The sequence below is a fragment of the Astatotilapia calliptera genome, chromosome 9 (assembly GCF_900246225.1).
Source record: "Astatotilapia calliptera chromosome 9, fAstCal1.2, whole genome shotgun sequence".
Lineage (NCBI taxonomy): Eukaryota > Metazoa > Chordata > Actinopteri > Cichliformes > Cichlidae > Astatotilapia > Astatotilapia calliptera.
In genome coordinates this window covers 26,429,322-26,445,782 of record NC_039310.1, presented here as the reverse complement: position 1 = coordinate 26,445,782, position 16,461 = coordinate 26,429,322, and the positions used below count along the sequence as shown (strand labels likewise).

Here is a 16,461-nt window from a genome sequence, read left to right as displayed (position 1 = left end):
TCCGACAAATTGTAGACTATGTGATTAACCAATTTCCGGATCATACGTGTCGGGGATGTGAGGCTGTGCTTTTGAATGGACGACAGTAATCGAAACAAATTAGCTCATACTATCCCTGTCACACACACACACACATGCACACACAGATAGGGGGAGACCACAACATTCATCCCAGTGCACCGCTCCAGAGCTCACTGCAAACACATTACCTTGCCTCGCTGCCCAAATGCATACCAAATAACCCATATAAATCATACAATCTGGGCCAAGTCAATGAGAGCTATTTTGCCTGTTTTTCTAGTTATTTCCACTGTGCCATCATTCAGCAGAGCCCGCATCACTCAGACCGAAGCTCTCACAACCAAAGCTGGAGTGGCCCAGTTTAAAACCCACAGAGGGCTCCTGAAGTAACCATTCCTCCAGCACACTTGATTTTATATGTCTCTTCAGTCTAGACTAAATTGTGGGTTGCCAGCTCTCCACACACTGCTTGGTCTTTCAGCTCACTCCCTATTCCTTCTTCCTGTCGTCACAAAAACAGAGATGGGCACCTTTGAACTTACAACAGTGTTTATGGCAAGTGACAGAGCAGCAGAAGAGTATCCTCTCAGTTCCTTCCCCTAGTGTGACATGAAGTGATTCCCAAACTTTCGTTTATCCCACTGAGTCCTGTCAGATGAACCTTTTCATACTCCCCTCAGGTTCAAATCAGCTAATTTAAGTCCATTTTACTGGATTACTCGAAGCTAAGTATTTACGCTTAGTGATTAAATTCAGCTTATCCTTTAATCAGTTACACTTAGCAAGCTGTCATAACGTTGACTCATAAATACTGCCTGACTACCTCAGCCATTTGTCCACTGCTTACTTACATTTAGCAAACATGTTAGCAAACAGCTTCAACCACTTACCCATTATGTGTGTTTTACCAAACAATTTTATTCATCAATTACTTTTTTAACATTAACAATCTGAAGATGAATTTAAAGAAATTTCCACCTTGTGGGACAATTAAAGGATTATTCTATTCTGTTCTATTCTATTCTATTGTTAAGTACTTGTTTCAACTGCTTATGATTGACAGAAGTAGCTACTTTTATGTCGTTGAAAATCACCAAGAAACACTTTGTCTGCCAAACACTTATATATGATTGGAAAGCCATGTAGATGTTTGGTAAACAATCCATATAGTTCTATAGAAGATAACAGCAGTTATCGCCCCCTGGTGGCCATTAAAAATAATGTAGGTTTAAGGCAAATCTTTTTTTTTTACTGTCGATGCTGTTTATGAACATTTTTGACTGCAAGCCATATCTCTAGTTACTTATTTCAAACTTTTTATTTACAGCTTTACTTATATTTTTTTAACAGTTACAAAGTTTTAATTTGTATCCACATTTTTAGTTTGATCATTTTTAGTTTGATCATTTAACATTTTATTCATATTTTTAATAAACTTTTAAAATATTTGCATTGATTCTTAGCTATTACACAAAAAATGTGTATTAATACTTTTAGAAAACTTTAGAAACATTTTCATGAAAGTTGAATGGGTGACAGTGACATTTTGGCTTATTTATTTATTTATTTATTTGCTATTTTAATAGTAATTACTGTTCTTGGATTTTTTTATATTCTATAACTCTGCAGTTTCTCTCTGAGAAGCACTTTATTTATATAGCACTTTTTTTTAAACAAGGTCATAAAGCTTCCTCTTCTTTGTATTATTATTATTATCATCATTATCATTATTATCATTATTATCATCATTATAAGCATACCTCTGAAATAGTTTTATAAATAACCTTTTTATAAAGAGTTCAAAGCGCTTCCATACTACTGGCTGTTCAGATGTTATCTATACTTTTAGTGAGCTTCACTTATTGGCTGTTACCTAACTATACACCTGACTATTTTGTTTGTCTCTACTGCTTAGATCAAACAACTACTCTAGTTAAGCATTACTGTATTAAGGTGGCATGAGTGTGTGACAGATCTAGGTCCAAATAATTACTTTAAGCCCTGAAAAAATATGATTTCAGACTATGACATCATAAACAACAGAGACTCTCACATTTGAGCAAGCAGCTTCTGATTCCACATCCGAGAATTAATTGACTAAATGGGAGCTTAAAATCATTATCTCCCCTCGCCAGTTCTTCAGTTCTGTGCTAGGGGCTAATAAATGGAGGCCTGATTTTGCTAAATGTCCTCGTGAAAAGATTAATAATGTCTAGTACCCTGGTAGCAAACAGATGTGGTTGTCCTCTGCTCGATGGCAGAACAAATGGGCATGAGATGTCCTCGTGCATAAAGAGCAAAGAAATAATAGCTTAATGGCATTCATCCTGTGACACGTTAGCAGATGAGACAGCCTGAGTTGTTTGCTTTCCTATGTGTTCACCGGAGCACATGTTTTGTCACCAGCAGCCGTGTGGTCTAACACAGCCCTCTTCTGAAGGACTGACAATGGCAGAGGGGGGTTAGGGACGGGAGGAGGGAAGAGGCTCAATGGAGGGTCTGCCGGCTTCCTGCATTTCCCACTGTGGCCTTTGTGGTAATACACTGGTGGTTATGGGAGCCTCCGTCTCTATGCAAATCAGTGTTTGCTTCCCAAGTGTTTGCATGGCTCATGTGAAGTCAAGCGCAAGAGTCTGGCTTTTCTGTATATTTAGCCTTGCACAGTCTGGAGGCCAAAAGGCCAGAGAGCATGCATAGGTGTAGGGATAATATTCACAGTAAACCAGGCAATTAAAAGGCTGTTATATCTGTATCAATTACATTGTTTTTCTTCCGTTCTAATACTACCCTTCCAGGATATTAGATTAAGACGGAGCCATTGCTTTTAAATGATGGTACGTCTCATGAAGCAGATGCATTGATTGGGCTACACAAAGGTCAAACTCGGTGCACTGAATTGAAAATCAGTGGAGGAGTTGTGTTCCCACGTTTGTCTCAGCCTCCCTGTTGTGACAATTACACGAAAGGCAGCAACGTGGAAGCACATTTCCATTCAGCCGTATATTGACTGTAACAGCAGGTCAGCAGCAAGGCAGCTACAAACACAATCGTCACAAAACCCTAAATAATACATGGAGCTAAAACAAAGACATCACCAACTTAAAATATGACCCCAATAAAAGGCTGCACAGAGAAAATGTGTTTCCCCCTTTGACTAAGAGTAATGACCTTCCCACAGAAGCCCACCATAAAAATCACACAGAGACAGTTAGGAGCACCTGTTTTTATATTATTAACAGTTGAGGCTTTACACATGTTCACAAGCTGGAGACATGCATGGCTTTTGACTCTTCGTAAATTGGACAAAATTCCTCTCAAACCGCACCCGACTAAAACCAGCGAGGCAGCCGAGTGTCAAGAAAGCCATTTGTCACGGGCAAGACTCCTGCAAGGATATCAGCCTAGCCTTGGGATAGAAAAAAGCACCACAAATGAAAACAGTATAAATTGTATGAATACCACTCAAGAATAAGCCGCAGACTTTGTGAAGGCTTCTGAATTTAAATGGCGCATATAATACATATTTTGGTAGCAATGCTCCTTAAGAAATGAAAGGAGGGTATTTGCTGCCTTCTCCTTTTTGAACAGATCCGGCTGGTAAATAAGGGTCTTTCAATCCGACCACGTCAAAAAAGATTCAGGCATCGTCTCAGATGCAGAACAGACGGCCATGATCTCCTCTGACCTTAACTGTTACTCATGTTTATTTACCTCTGCTCGTTACCCCTGAGGGACAGCGGCCTCATCACTAAAATGAGCGCTGAGATGGCTTGCTTTTTTTGTTTTTTCTTTTCAATTCCACTCCCGGGAATGGATGACTCTAATGAACAAAGAAGCCCGATTGATCCGAGTTAGCGTTTGATTCCCCGGCGCTGCCGAGGCCCACGCTTCAATATGCTGGCCTGCCAGCAGAGCACCCCTTGAACTTTGCTGTACACACATCTTTAATCACACTCACCTTTTCCATGGCTGGTGTGACTTCCAGCTTATTTGTAATTACCAAGCTCCTCGGGGGGGGGGGGGGGTTGGCTCAACAACAGGCCCGGCCATAGGTCAATGAGAGACACTGTAGCTGGCCATATGGGCTCCGGGGCCTAGGGGCAGAGAGTGGGTGGACGGCCGGCATTGGCACCGGGAAGTTACCAGAATGGTCAGAGCAGGAGATTGAATTATTCAGAGACAGGAGACAGCCTTATCGAGCAGCGGCCACATTGCACTGACGTTTTCACCCCAGTTTCTATTTCCCATTTCACACCTGGACTATTGCCAGATAGGATATGTTCAGGCACCTCGTTTTACCCCAGATTCACAATCACCAGCCACCAGTCAAAAGAGGGTATAGTGCGTTATCTATCACCACCTTACCACCCGCAGCACCTCCTCCCTTCCCTCGTCTGTTGTCACCCAAGCAGCAACAGCATGGTGTTATTACAGATAAACAATCAATACTGCATTAACGTGTCCGCGGAGGCTAGCCGGCGTTAAACAGGCAGACGAGGAAAATAACTCAAGCCAATGTCTCGTGGACTTCAAGCATTGCTCACATATATACACGTACGGTGTATATAAAACTCAAGCTACTTTCTTTCATTATCCCCAGCCATCATTTCTTTGTGTTTGAGGTCAGTGGATACATTTCTTTTCCTTCCTCTCCTCACTGGTCACAGAATAAAACTCCACTGCATTAAAGAAGTAATACCCTACTTTATAGCAAAGGTGACCATGGATATTGGAGAGCAGGGACCCATACGATCGATTTGGAGCGAGGAATGGAAATTTTAACATGATTCCCAGCCAGGCATTTTAACTTGGGGAGTACTGGACCCTCTCTTTTGATGATTGCTTCCAATCCGACTTCCATTTCAAAATTCTGACGACGTCTTTATTTGGGGAAAGGGCAGCGAGCGAGGCGAGCCCTGGTGCCTCGCTGATGGCTGTGTGGTCCTCTTCCTCTTTGCAAAGCTTCTGTGCGGCACATTTGCATCTACATTCCCAGTGCAACTGAAAAAATGAAGGCTTTTCTTTTCTTGGTCCAGAACTTCTGTGAAAAAATGAAAACAAAGGCTTTCTTATGAGGAAGCCTTAATAGTCCCTCCCTCTCCCAGACTGGAATTAAATACTCTTCATTCCATCCTCATTCATTAAGCCCCCACGCCCACAACCTTAACACCATACGGGGCTATGAAATACTTCGCACACACAAAATAAAGGAGTTGGACTTGGCTGAATGAGTGCGGCGACTGTTTACTAATACTGCTGCTCACTCTGCTTTATTACAGAGTGCCAGGCTTTCCATTACTGCGAAGGGAGAGAGAGAAAAGGAGGAAGAAGCAGAGGAGGGAGCGGGCAGCATGGAATAAAGCGAGAGGGAAAGAGAGACTGCCAACGTCAGATTAAAAGAAGAAGAAGAAGAAGAAGAAGAAGAAGAAGAAGAAAAAACCACGGCTCAGTTGATTTACACCTTCATTACTCTCCCCTAACTCTGCTTATTGCAAATCATGATGCTGCTTTATGAGCTGAATCCTCTATTACGACAAGGCCGGGAAGACAGTGCTTTAGTCCATAAAGCAACCGTACAGTAACCGCCACCCGGCAGCACCCGACCCACTCATCCTCCCGCCCCAGCTGCCAGGGGGAAGGGAAGCGAGGCAGAGCCCAAGTCGCTGCCGAAACTTGTTCTAGCGCGCAAATCCCGAGCTTGCTCGCTTGTCCCCTTCCTGGCCGCTTGCCCGTGGACAACACACCCCGATATCTCCGAGCCAGATGCCAAGGAAGTGTGACGCAAAGCTCTGTGGCTACGTCTGGAAGGAACTCACAGCGAGTGTTTAATGTTACGTGAGCGCTGCCATATTTAAGTCAACAAACATGTAGGCCATTGGAGGCGTGTGTTTACTGCTTCCCTGCCACCAAGTGAGGAGGTGCTACTGATGCGTTTACTCGAAGAGCCTTTGGGGGATATGTGTGTATTTAGATAGAGAGCAGTATGGCTTTTTAAAAAAAAACTTTTATTTATTGAACCAAGGGGAGGTCTTCAGAGCACACTTGCTCTTTTTCTTGCTGTGATTGAATTTGTGAGTGTGTGTGTGTCAAGAAAGAGACGGCGAAGGAAGCCGGGTGCAGGACCTAAATAATCAGCAGATAGGCTGAGGCATGTAGGTGAGCGCGGGTGTCAGTGTGCTGATGTAAACAGGGCGCCTGTGCAGGAGGCACCCTGGATGGAGGTTTGTTCTGTGTATGTAACACGCTGCTCTGGCTTGGCCTGTCTGACTCCCATCTGGAACAGAGTTGACAGAAAAGTTGACAGATGCTTCACCGACGTCCATTATTTATGAGACTGAGGAGATCCACACTGCATTTCACAAGTGTCTGCTTCTGCTACTGTAGGTCGAGTTCTGACATTGTACTCCGTGTGTGTGCGTATGTGTGTGTGCACGCACCTGCTGCCTCATGTTTGTGTGCAAAGGCTGATGAACCGGTAGCTCAAGGTATCATATCCACTTTTTTGCACATTAGCTCAAGCACACCAATGTGTGCTTGGGTACTCTTGTTTGCACATTCACTCTAGTGAACGCCAGACCTAAGTAACCACTCCACCTGCCTATGTGAGTCTAACCCTTGACCTCTGGAGTGTCACTATATCCCTGGTAGGCAGGCTCAAGCACGGAGGACCGTACACCAGCAGGCTCCGGCTCTCTTAAAACCCACTTAAAGGCTTACAGCTGGGAGGCCTGACCATCGGATTGAATTAAGGCTATGATTAATTGAATCTAGTGGTGAGTAACTTGAATGACTGATGTCTCGTAGGACCAAAGGTCCAGACACAATGCTTCAGAGTAAAGCTATATTCATTCAGTCAGTGACATCACAGCCAGCTTCAGCGTGCCTGAGGCATGGATGGTTGCCTCTAATATTATTGCTCGAAGTGCCGCTTTAAGCCCAATACCACCGGCGGTTCTGCTGCTCCTGCTCCTAACAGCGCCAATGTTAATGAGAGGCACAATATAATTAATACAAATGGAATGTTTAATGCAATTTTTCCATTTCAAAGAAATTCCCCCGGCATCTTTCCCAACAATGAATTCAACTCTGTTGCATTGTCCTCAGGCAAACAATAACCCACGTTTGGCATTGCCTCCATTAGATCAAACTCAATTATTGCAGAGCGCTTAAAGCTCTTCCAGCACAAGGCTGGACTCTAAGGCTGCCTGCTCCAGCAACGTGAAAGTCCTCCGGCAGGTCCTGGCCCATTTGTCTTTGACGGACAGCGGCGTCAAACAGTAATTGGGCGCCTGTGACACATCTGTTTGTCAGTTATTCATGTCAGAGCACAGTGTTCAGCTGCTTGGGGTCTTAAACAATGACCTTTTCTCAAAGGGGACAGGTTTCCCCCTTATGTCTGAGGGACGCTCAGGGTATTATTTAGCTTGAAACAGCAGCGTTCTGTTATTGGTGTGTCCCATGTTGCAGCAGAAAGCTCCTATTGTGTCCTTCCCCGAGGAATATACAGTCCCACGGCGGCGCACACACTTTGATTCGACAGGTAGCTTGTGCGGAGGTCTTTCTATTTCTCTCGCTCACAATGAACCATCCTAATGTTTTGAGAGGTAGGAGAACAATGGCAGAAACCTCTCTTTTTCACTCCTGAGACTGAAAGTAAATAGGACCTTTGCTGATGTGTTTGCCTGTTCATTTACAGCACCTCAGAATACAGCCTGCACATTGTAGCTCTCTGGGAAGAAAAAGAAGAAGAAAAAAAACAAACCTCACAAAGGCATTCTACAGGACAATAGCACAGCGAAGGAAACAGGCGCACAATAGAGTCCAGATATCATTCACAACATAGACAGGAGACCATTATCCACAGAAGGAGGGGCCCATGTGAAGGTGACAGGTTTGGGAGACAGAGGAATTGTGCGCTCAGTGCTGCCACCAAGACAACAGCATCCCTGAAGCCTAACCTATAAGGACAGGTTTTACTGCGCCAATGCCCGCTGGGTTGAGGTGTTACACGTCATCTGCAATAACCTGGATCATTACTCCTGGAGGCTGTTAAAGGGGAAAATCACATCATTCTGCTTTCGCCGCTGCCAAGAAAAATTGACACGCTAAAAGTCATACAAAGACACACCTCAATATGCACACGCACGCACGAAGGCCCACAAACAACCTCAGCATCGCCCTCTCTCGCAAACAGACACATACGCGTAATTACGCAGCCGCGATCTATCACGTACTGTCAGTGGTGTCTGGGGGGTTAACATACCAAGGCATCCCAACAGCGTCCCACCAGCCAGCGTTGCCTGAAGCTGACAGCTCTCGCTGCTGCTGCCTTGCAGGGGTAAAGTAAGCATCATTATTGCCTTCTCTCACCATACCTCTCTGCACTTCCCTATTTTACAACTCTCCCTTATTTCATCCACCACTCGACCCTTTCCCTTCACTGCCTTCTCTGTCTTCATTGTACTCCAGTCAGGCGCTAATGCTCCTTGTCCTGTGGCTGGACTCTCTGATCTCCTATTACCCTCTCGTCATCCAACAGTCAATATTACCAACTCCCACACCCCCAAACCCACCCACCTCCTGACCAATCCTCCCCTCTTCCTCCCTTTGCTTTCACAAAAGTCTCAAAAGTCAGACAGACAATTTTGCCCCTCTCCACCCACCCCTTCCACCCCTCCAAGCTCGTCTTCCATACACTTATTAACTAGCTGTCATGTTCAGCAGCCTTCCCCCAGACAGTGTTTAGCGTTCCTCAGTCCTCTTACTGCAGTCAGAGTTAAGCCTCTGGGCTTTGCACAGACAGGAATCCAACTAGAAGGGAAAGGCAGGACCTGCGGACACGATCTGTCTACTGCACTCACTCGCACTCTCGCTCCTGAGCCAGGTACCTCAAAGGCAGCGCTGAAACACACACATCATACAAGACGTTACCTACATGATGGGTTTTCTTAAATTAAACACAGGCGAAGGAGCTAGATTACAGAATCTAAGAATTCATCCAGGGATGGAACAATTACTTGTGATTAACCAAGTTTTCTTAAATGACGCAAGATCCTCTCAAGACAAAATAGCACTCATTTTGGGGTTTAAATTTGTGGGTGAATTTTCACCTCTCTAGGAAGCTACAGTTTCACCTCTGTCACTTAATCTGTATGTCAGCGTGGTGTCTGAAACACCCACGAACAAATTTCCATGAAATTTGCCAGAGAGATCAGCCTCAAGCCTGAGAAGGGTTGATTAGATTTTGATAGTGATCTGGATCTGTGATTTCCACTATTAGATGATTATTGTTTTCCACCCCCACCCACCCACATACTGGATATAGAGATTTAATTCAAAATCCAATCCGCAGTCTAACGGTATGCTCGCTGGGTCAAAAAATCGATTTCACCTCGAATTTAAGAACCAAGGAATGTTCAGTGTCCTTGAAGGTGGGCTCCATCCAGTTTCTGCTCATATTTTCGATGACATCCAGGAAAGAATTCAACTCCTGGGCTCGACTCATTGTGTGGTACCTACAATAGTGGATTTGTCATCTGCCCCGTCGTTCTCCACCCTCCCCATCCCAGGGCAAATGGTGTAAGAAATGAGACGTGGCTGGTGGATAGACTTTCATGCCCCTGCTTTACCAGTGTCATTTCCGCAACTCTGAAATTGTGCCATGGTCTACGGGGCTTTGTTGTAAATCACTATCTCCCACTGTCAGACTGCAGTCTGCTGCACACTGTGGATGCCGGGCTTTCTGCTGCCTCCTGGGTGACTAATATATCTTGTTAAATTGTGCTGAGAAGCGTGCGGAGAACTGTACACCTTCACTCTTTGTACTGTGTTTGTTTGCTAGCATTTGTGCTTGTGTGTGTGTGTGTGTGTGCGCGCCTCTTTCCATATGTGTGTGAGCCTGCGCCTGTGCATCTGTGTCTACATTTCGTGGCTGAACAGGAAGGTGAGGATGTTACTTTTGCAAATACGTTCACTAAACTCCACAAGTCTGTCAGGCTTTGTTGGTAATTCAGTTAGATTGCCATTCGGTTAGCTCAACCACCACATAGTGTCGGAGCTGTGAAGCTATCTCTCAGCCACTTCATAATTAGAAAAGCTGTGGAGCCAAGCCACAGTTTGAGGGGGAAGAGGGACCAAAAAAAATGAAAAAACTGTTGGCAGACTGCGTTATTCAACATTGGCAGTGATTTACTGCGTCTCCCACCCCAAAGACACGAATCTAAGTGATTTCATAGTCACATCCGTCCTACTGTGCCATACTGTAAAAAGCTGCACTCGTCTTTTATCACAAGTTCATGCGCTCTTTACTATCAGCTTCATCCAGCAATGTGCATTACATCACACACACACACACACACACACACACACACACACACACACACACACACACACACACACACACACACACACACACACACACACACACACACATACCACATCTCTGTCCAACCACTTTGAAAACAGATTTAGGAGTATATTTCTGTGTAATTGGTGTTCTCCTACACGAAGCAGGAAGTGATAATTAGTCATTGTTAAGTGAGGTATAAATTGTCAGATCTGTGTGGATTTATCTTCTCAGCACACAGAGTGGAGAATAGGCCTTTTTCGGAGGGATTTATACAGACTCTATAGGGATGTTCAACCCTCCTGGCCATCGTCCAGCTCGCAAATCCCTTCAGCTGAAACCTGTCGAGAAGCAGCCTTCGCGTGGCTTAACTGTATCCCATCTAATTCTTGTGTCTTTTTTAGTCATAGCAAATTCACTCTGAGACTCAGGTTGACCTTCAGAGGCAAGGTGAGGGCGGACCCTGACAATACGAATCTAATAACCAGAAGTAGACGTCACAAATTCCTGCCTTCTCTGTGAGTCTGTGGGTGAGAAACACGCGTCTCGCCTTATTTTGGTTTCCATGCAATTACGGATCTGACGGCTCCATAAATAGGCGTCTCTGAAGGGAATCTGTCTCATTAGTAAAGGAGCAAGTTAAGAAGTCACCATTGTGGCAGCAGAAAATTTGCTCTAATGGTCACAAGAAGCCTGGAGAAATAAAAGACAGCGTCACGTATTTAGTGGAAGGGGGGGAAACTTCAGATTTGAAAGGAAGAGAAAAAGAGAAGAAAAACAGAGAGACCTAGTTGGCTGGCACTGAAAGAAGCAACTCCAGATAAATATTTGGCACAAGAAAATCTTAGGAGGAATCCCGGAGCACTCGCAGAACAAACAACGTCATGATTTATTATCACATCATACAGACCGTGACTAATGCACTCAAACAATCAAGGTGCATCTACTGAACTACAATGCCCAGGGGTGCTCTCTGCCTCTGACTTCAAACATTCGTAAGCGAGGCACACACACACAGACGGACACACACACACACATTAGAGCCACTCGCCGTGCACGCAGGCTCAACAAATGCCCACAAGTATCCAAACACGCTCACAGGAGAGGAAAAGAGGGCCGCAGAGATCACCATAGGGGATCGAAGGGTGCTTCAGCACAGACCGCTGGGATGTGATTTTATTAGCTCCAGATGCCACTGCAGAGAGGGCTAGAACCGTTCAATATTACGAGCAGGACACATCAAAATGATGCTGCCCATCTGGAGCACAAATAATGTAATCAGCTCGGGTCACCGGTCATCGTCGTCTGGCCATCGGGTAAACCCACCATCCGGTGACGTCAGCGCTCACAGGGACAGACAGGAGCCGGCCGGCAGAGTGAGACTGGAGCTTTTTGGAATAGCCCCTGAGCTGCTGCACATGCCCCACAGAGGAGAGATATATGTGGGAGAAGAGGGAGATGAAATGTGAGGGGCTGTCTATTGTAATCTGAGCTCTGCTTTAGAAAATGCTGATGGCTGGAATATGTCTATCCCCCCTCCGCCTGTCAAACCAGTTCAGCAATATCGCTTAAAAATGTCTTCATGCGAAGCTCCAGCGCAGCCGGCGCGATAAACACATACATGATGTACTGTATGATCTCCACACACATGCACACATACAGACTGTTTGCAGAGCCTTTAAATATTCAGTACCTGCCATGTTTTCTGTTTGACTTTGATCAGCCACAGATTCGACTCTGTCCCTTTCATCTCAAAACTTCAAACCAGCAAATGAAAAACCTGGACCACAGAAGCTATTCTGGCTAAGACAATCTCCTTTCACCACGCTGCTTTGTGCTATATAGAAACAGGTGGGAAGTTGTTCCTGTAAAAAGGCAAGCAGCGAAGTTAACCCACTATTTTCAGATGTAAAGCTTTTTTCTTTCTTTTTCTCCCTTATCTTCGGATAAGAGGAGCTCTTGTTTGTAATTTTAAAAGCATGTGTGAAGAGGCGTGCTTATTGCAGAATATTCCCCGGGTAGTTTGACAACTCCCCCAAACAACTTCTTGGCTGCCTTCAGGCATATTACCTCAGGCTTACTTTAAGCCAGAGCAATAACTAACATGGAGCAATCTGCAGACAAACAGGAAAGGATGGCGAAACTTTTCCAAGCACAGAATTCAATTTTCAGGATTGTGCAGGGGCTACTGGATTCACCACACCTCTACCCCATCACCATGTCGATACCTGCAAGTTTGGAGTAAAACAGCCAAGTTAATCCCTTTATAGCCTGCCTGCATTATTCAGCGAATCCATTAAATATTTAAAGCCACATCACTGATATCATCTTGTTGTCAATAACGCTGGAGGACATGTTGTTTTTAGAAAACTTGAGTCAACTCCAGGAGTGCCCTCCCCCAGAAAGAGGAAAAGAAAGCAAGGCCTTTGAGCTGATCTCTAACAGCAGAGCAAAAAAAAAGAAGAGGCAGCAGAGCATCACAGTGCGACTGCAGGCGGCCGCAGATAGACAGTCATCCGCCTTTATCAGAGCATGCTGTCCCACCTGCATCGATTCGCATCCCGTGGATTTGCCACTGGCTTCAGCGCGATCATCGGTGGAGAGGGGCGGAAAAAAAGGGAATCTTCACAGATAGATTCACGCGAGCGTCGGGGTGGGGGGTTGGGTTGGGGTGAAGTTTCATACGCGACAGAATAAAAGGCAAAGGTGCGTTGAGAGCCCAGGCCTGCATGATCGCATCACAGGGCAAAAAAGAAGGGAAAATGCGTCGCAGAGGACCTCTGTACCGGGAGGAGCACGCTTCCTTTCTACATCCACAAAAATGAATGAGAATTGCGCACAGAGCCCTTTCACGAAACAGAAAAGTTAAAGAACCCACTGGCCACAGATTGACCCCCGATATAAGTTGAATGAGCAGGCTCTGGACGTGCATACAAATAACTTCGATTCAAACTCATTTCCAATTCAAAGCCCGAAGTTACCCCACTAATTAGTCTCCTCCAAATATGGATTTTCTTTCTCTCTTTCTTTTTTTTTTGCCCCACTTGCGATTTCATTACAATCCATACAAGAGGAAACCGTCTTATAAAGGCGACACGACTAATTCGCTTTGGTCATATTCCAATATAAATTAACCCCGACTCGGACAATACAGCGCGCCGCAAAGACAAGAAGTAACTGTTCGAGCGGCGAATCGGGCACAAATGAGACAATTTCCCACCGGCGGAGAGAAGTTGCAAGCAAAGCTCACCTGATAATGAAGTTTATTCTAGGGAGGAAATGTTCCCGGGGTGTTGAAGGCGCACGTCGGAGCCAAGTGTGTATCCGTTCGCTGCAGCTTTTTTGTTGCCCGTTGTTCCACCTCAACTGCGCGTCTCAGTCGCGCTGCATCACTTCTCGCTGTGGATGTCAGGGAGGCTGAGAGGCTGAGGGGACTCAACCCTCCCATTGGCTGCCATTCACAAGTCCCCAGCAGAAAGGGAGAAGGGGAGGAAAGAAAGAAAGAACGAACGAAAGAAAGAAAGAAAAAAACAGTGCCACACTCCGACAAAAAACTAAACAAAAGGAAGATGGCAGAAAGGGGGAGATTAGGAGCTCCGGTGGGGCGAGCGCGTTCAAGTTTATTAATAAGCTTGATGTTTTATTTGTGCATCTGCATAATCCCCGTGATTAACAGCTGCAAAGTCATAGGTTGACTGCGGGTTGGGAGTCAATCAATAAATCTTTATATTTGCGAAAGCATCCAGTTAGGCTCGCTGCTTCCTTTAAAACCGTGTAAACCACAGATCACGGCTTATTACAATAGCTAATTAAATGTGAGTAACTGTGTGAACTCAAGTGTCATGCCAGGGCAAATTAGCATGTGTCTTAATATGTCCCTATTAAGCCTACAGCTACTATGCTTATGATAAATTCAATAATATGCATGTATTTTCTTTTGTGCGTCCAACAGAGCTGCAAATGTAAATGTACTTAAAGTATGGCTATGAATCAACTCTATGAACTGAATAATGCTGCTGCAACAATCACCATACACTTACTATTAAGGCACTTCTGTTAATAGCAGCCTGACTTTACTGCTTCTATTACATCCTGCTGTTTCTACCACTAATACCTCACGATTAAATGCTACCGCAGGACTGTCCTTATTATTATTATTATTATTAGTCGAGGCTTCTAATATTAAAACCTCAATCTAATACAGCATCCCTGCTATGAACCCTACCTTTATAAAGGTTATTATTTTCATTTTTTGACACTTCAACTCAGTGGTCATTTCAGAGTCTGTAATCCAGTTTAAAACACTATGACCTCCCCAAATATCAGCTATAGCTGATATTTGGGAGGGGGAAACATATATCAGCCTGTAACTAAACTTTCTCAGAGTAACTGTTTCGCTGGTGGGCACAAACATTGCGAGAGCCTCTCCTACCTTGAAAAGAAAACTTAATCTGTGTGGTCCGCTGATCTGTTGCTAATCATGTCAGACTTATATTTGGGGAGGTTTATGTGTTCAACCGGCCATGGCACGATTTTAGCATTTCTAAATATATCTCAATTAAGAGCACAATCAAGTGGGAAGTGCTCAAGCATAAGAGCACTACTGCAAATAGAAAAATGGGCTAAACGGAGCTTTTGCAGCTCAATAGATGCTTTAAAAAATAAATTTCGCTTGACAAAACAACTTTGCAGGATGTACAGTTTTCCATTAAGGCGTTTTTTGTAAGGCCACTTCACTACAAAAAATAAATTACAGAAATAAATAAATACATTTATTAAATCACATGTATATTTCCCCCTGGTCTGCGGTGCTATTTATTGATTTAGACTGTTTTGGCGTGAGTTGCCCAATTTTGAAGATTTCCGCTGCTAGGGATGTCGGCCTTCTCTTGAATATAATGGAAGTAAATGGCACTCACCTTGTGGCGCTCAAATCGTCACAAAAATACATTTTAAAAAATCATGACCCTTTTACTCCAAAATATCCACAAACCTTTCAGTAAGCGGTTTCATTTAGGAAGTATTTTCTTTCTACCAACACCCTTCAATCTTATCACTCCGCAGCAGGGAGCATACCTCTGCTCGTGATGAGTGGCTCGTGCTCAGGAGAGCGTGACAGGATGTAAATATTAATGGCGCCCCGCTTGGCTAAGCTGAAACATTGGCTAGCTTCACTTCTTTTGGTTGTCTAGCGTAAGATACAACAGAGATAAAATGAGATATTTTTATACTAAAACAAAAAAAAAGTGGCTGTAATGGTGGCGATGGTTGTGGTGGGTATCCTGTATGACAGCAGCCAAAATATTAAGCATGGCCTATAACAAAATAGCAAAAAAGAAGAGCCATAAAAAAGCACAATAGGTTCAACAGGTTTAAAAAGACACACAAAGAAGGGGCACAATTAATATACTTAAAACGAGCTCGATAAATACAAATCTGAATAAAATATTAGAACATGTGTAGAGCTGAATATAACACAATGAGCAGCTCAGTAAGGAAAAACACACAAACACAAACAAATCTGGGAATCACATATGAAAAATCTAAATGGGTAACCAAATCTACAAACCAGATTAACTGACCCTTGTTTTTTGGTGACTATAGTACACTTATTTGTCCTATTGTGACTATTATAGTACATAAGGACACTTGTTATAACATATGTGGCATATAAAGTCAGTCAAATCGAACCCCATCAGAATCTATTGCTTATTTTGTACAATAACTTTAGTCTACTTGAAAAATCCATGCAAAATGTAACTTTCACGCTTTTAAAATGTCCAAGTTACAGACCCTCAAAGTGAATCAAAGAATTGGGTGCTTTTATTTATCCACTGTTTTTGAGCTCTCATAACTTCTTAAATACAGGAGACAAGCATGGAAATTTTTCAGGGTTGAAAAACACAAGCGATCTCTTACAAAATGCAACCAAATCCTTTTTATAACCACCCCAAGAGTCACAGTCATGGACTATATCAAAGCTTCAGTGGAAAGATTGCACAAGTTTAGTGTCTAGAACATAAAGTAGTAGAAATAAGCTTCTAGTATTTCATTGGAGAAAAATTCAAAAAATGCAGAAAAATTCAGTGAAGTTT

General features: G+C 43.9%; 1 protein-coding gene across 1 annotated transcript in view; it reads right to left on the bottom strand.

Annotated features, from left to right (window-relative positions):
- Positions 1–13,869, bottom strand: part of LOC113029368 (cadherin-10-like) — a 74,006-nt gene extending 60,137 nt beyond the window's left edge. The window contains exon 1 of the mRNA XM_026180204.1: positions 13,617–13,869. The gene's annotated coding sequence lies outside the window, so the exon portion shown is untranslated. The remainder of the gene's footprint in view (positions 1–13,616) is intronic.
- Between the last annotated feature and the right edge of the window lie 2,592 nt (positions 13,870–16,461).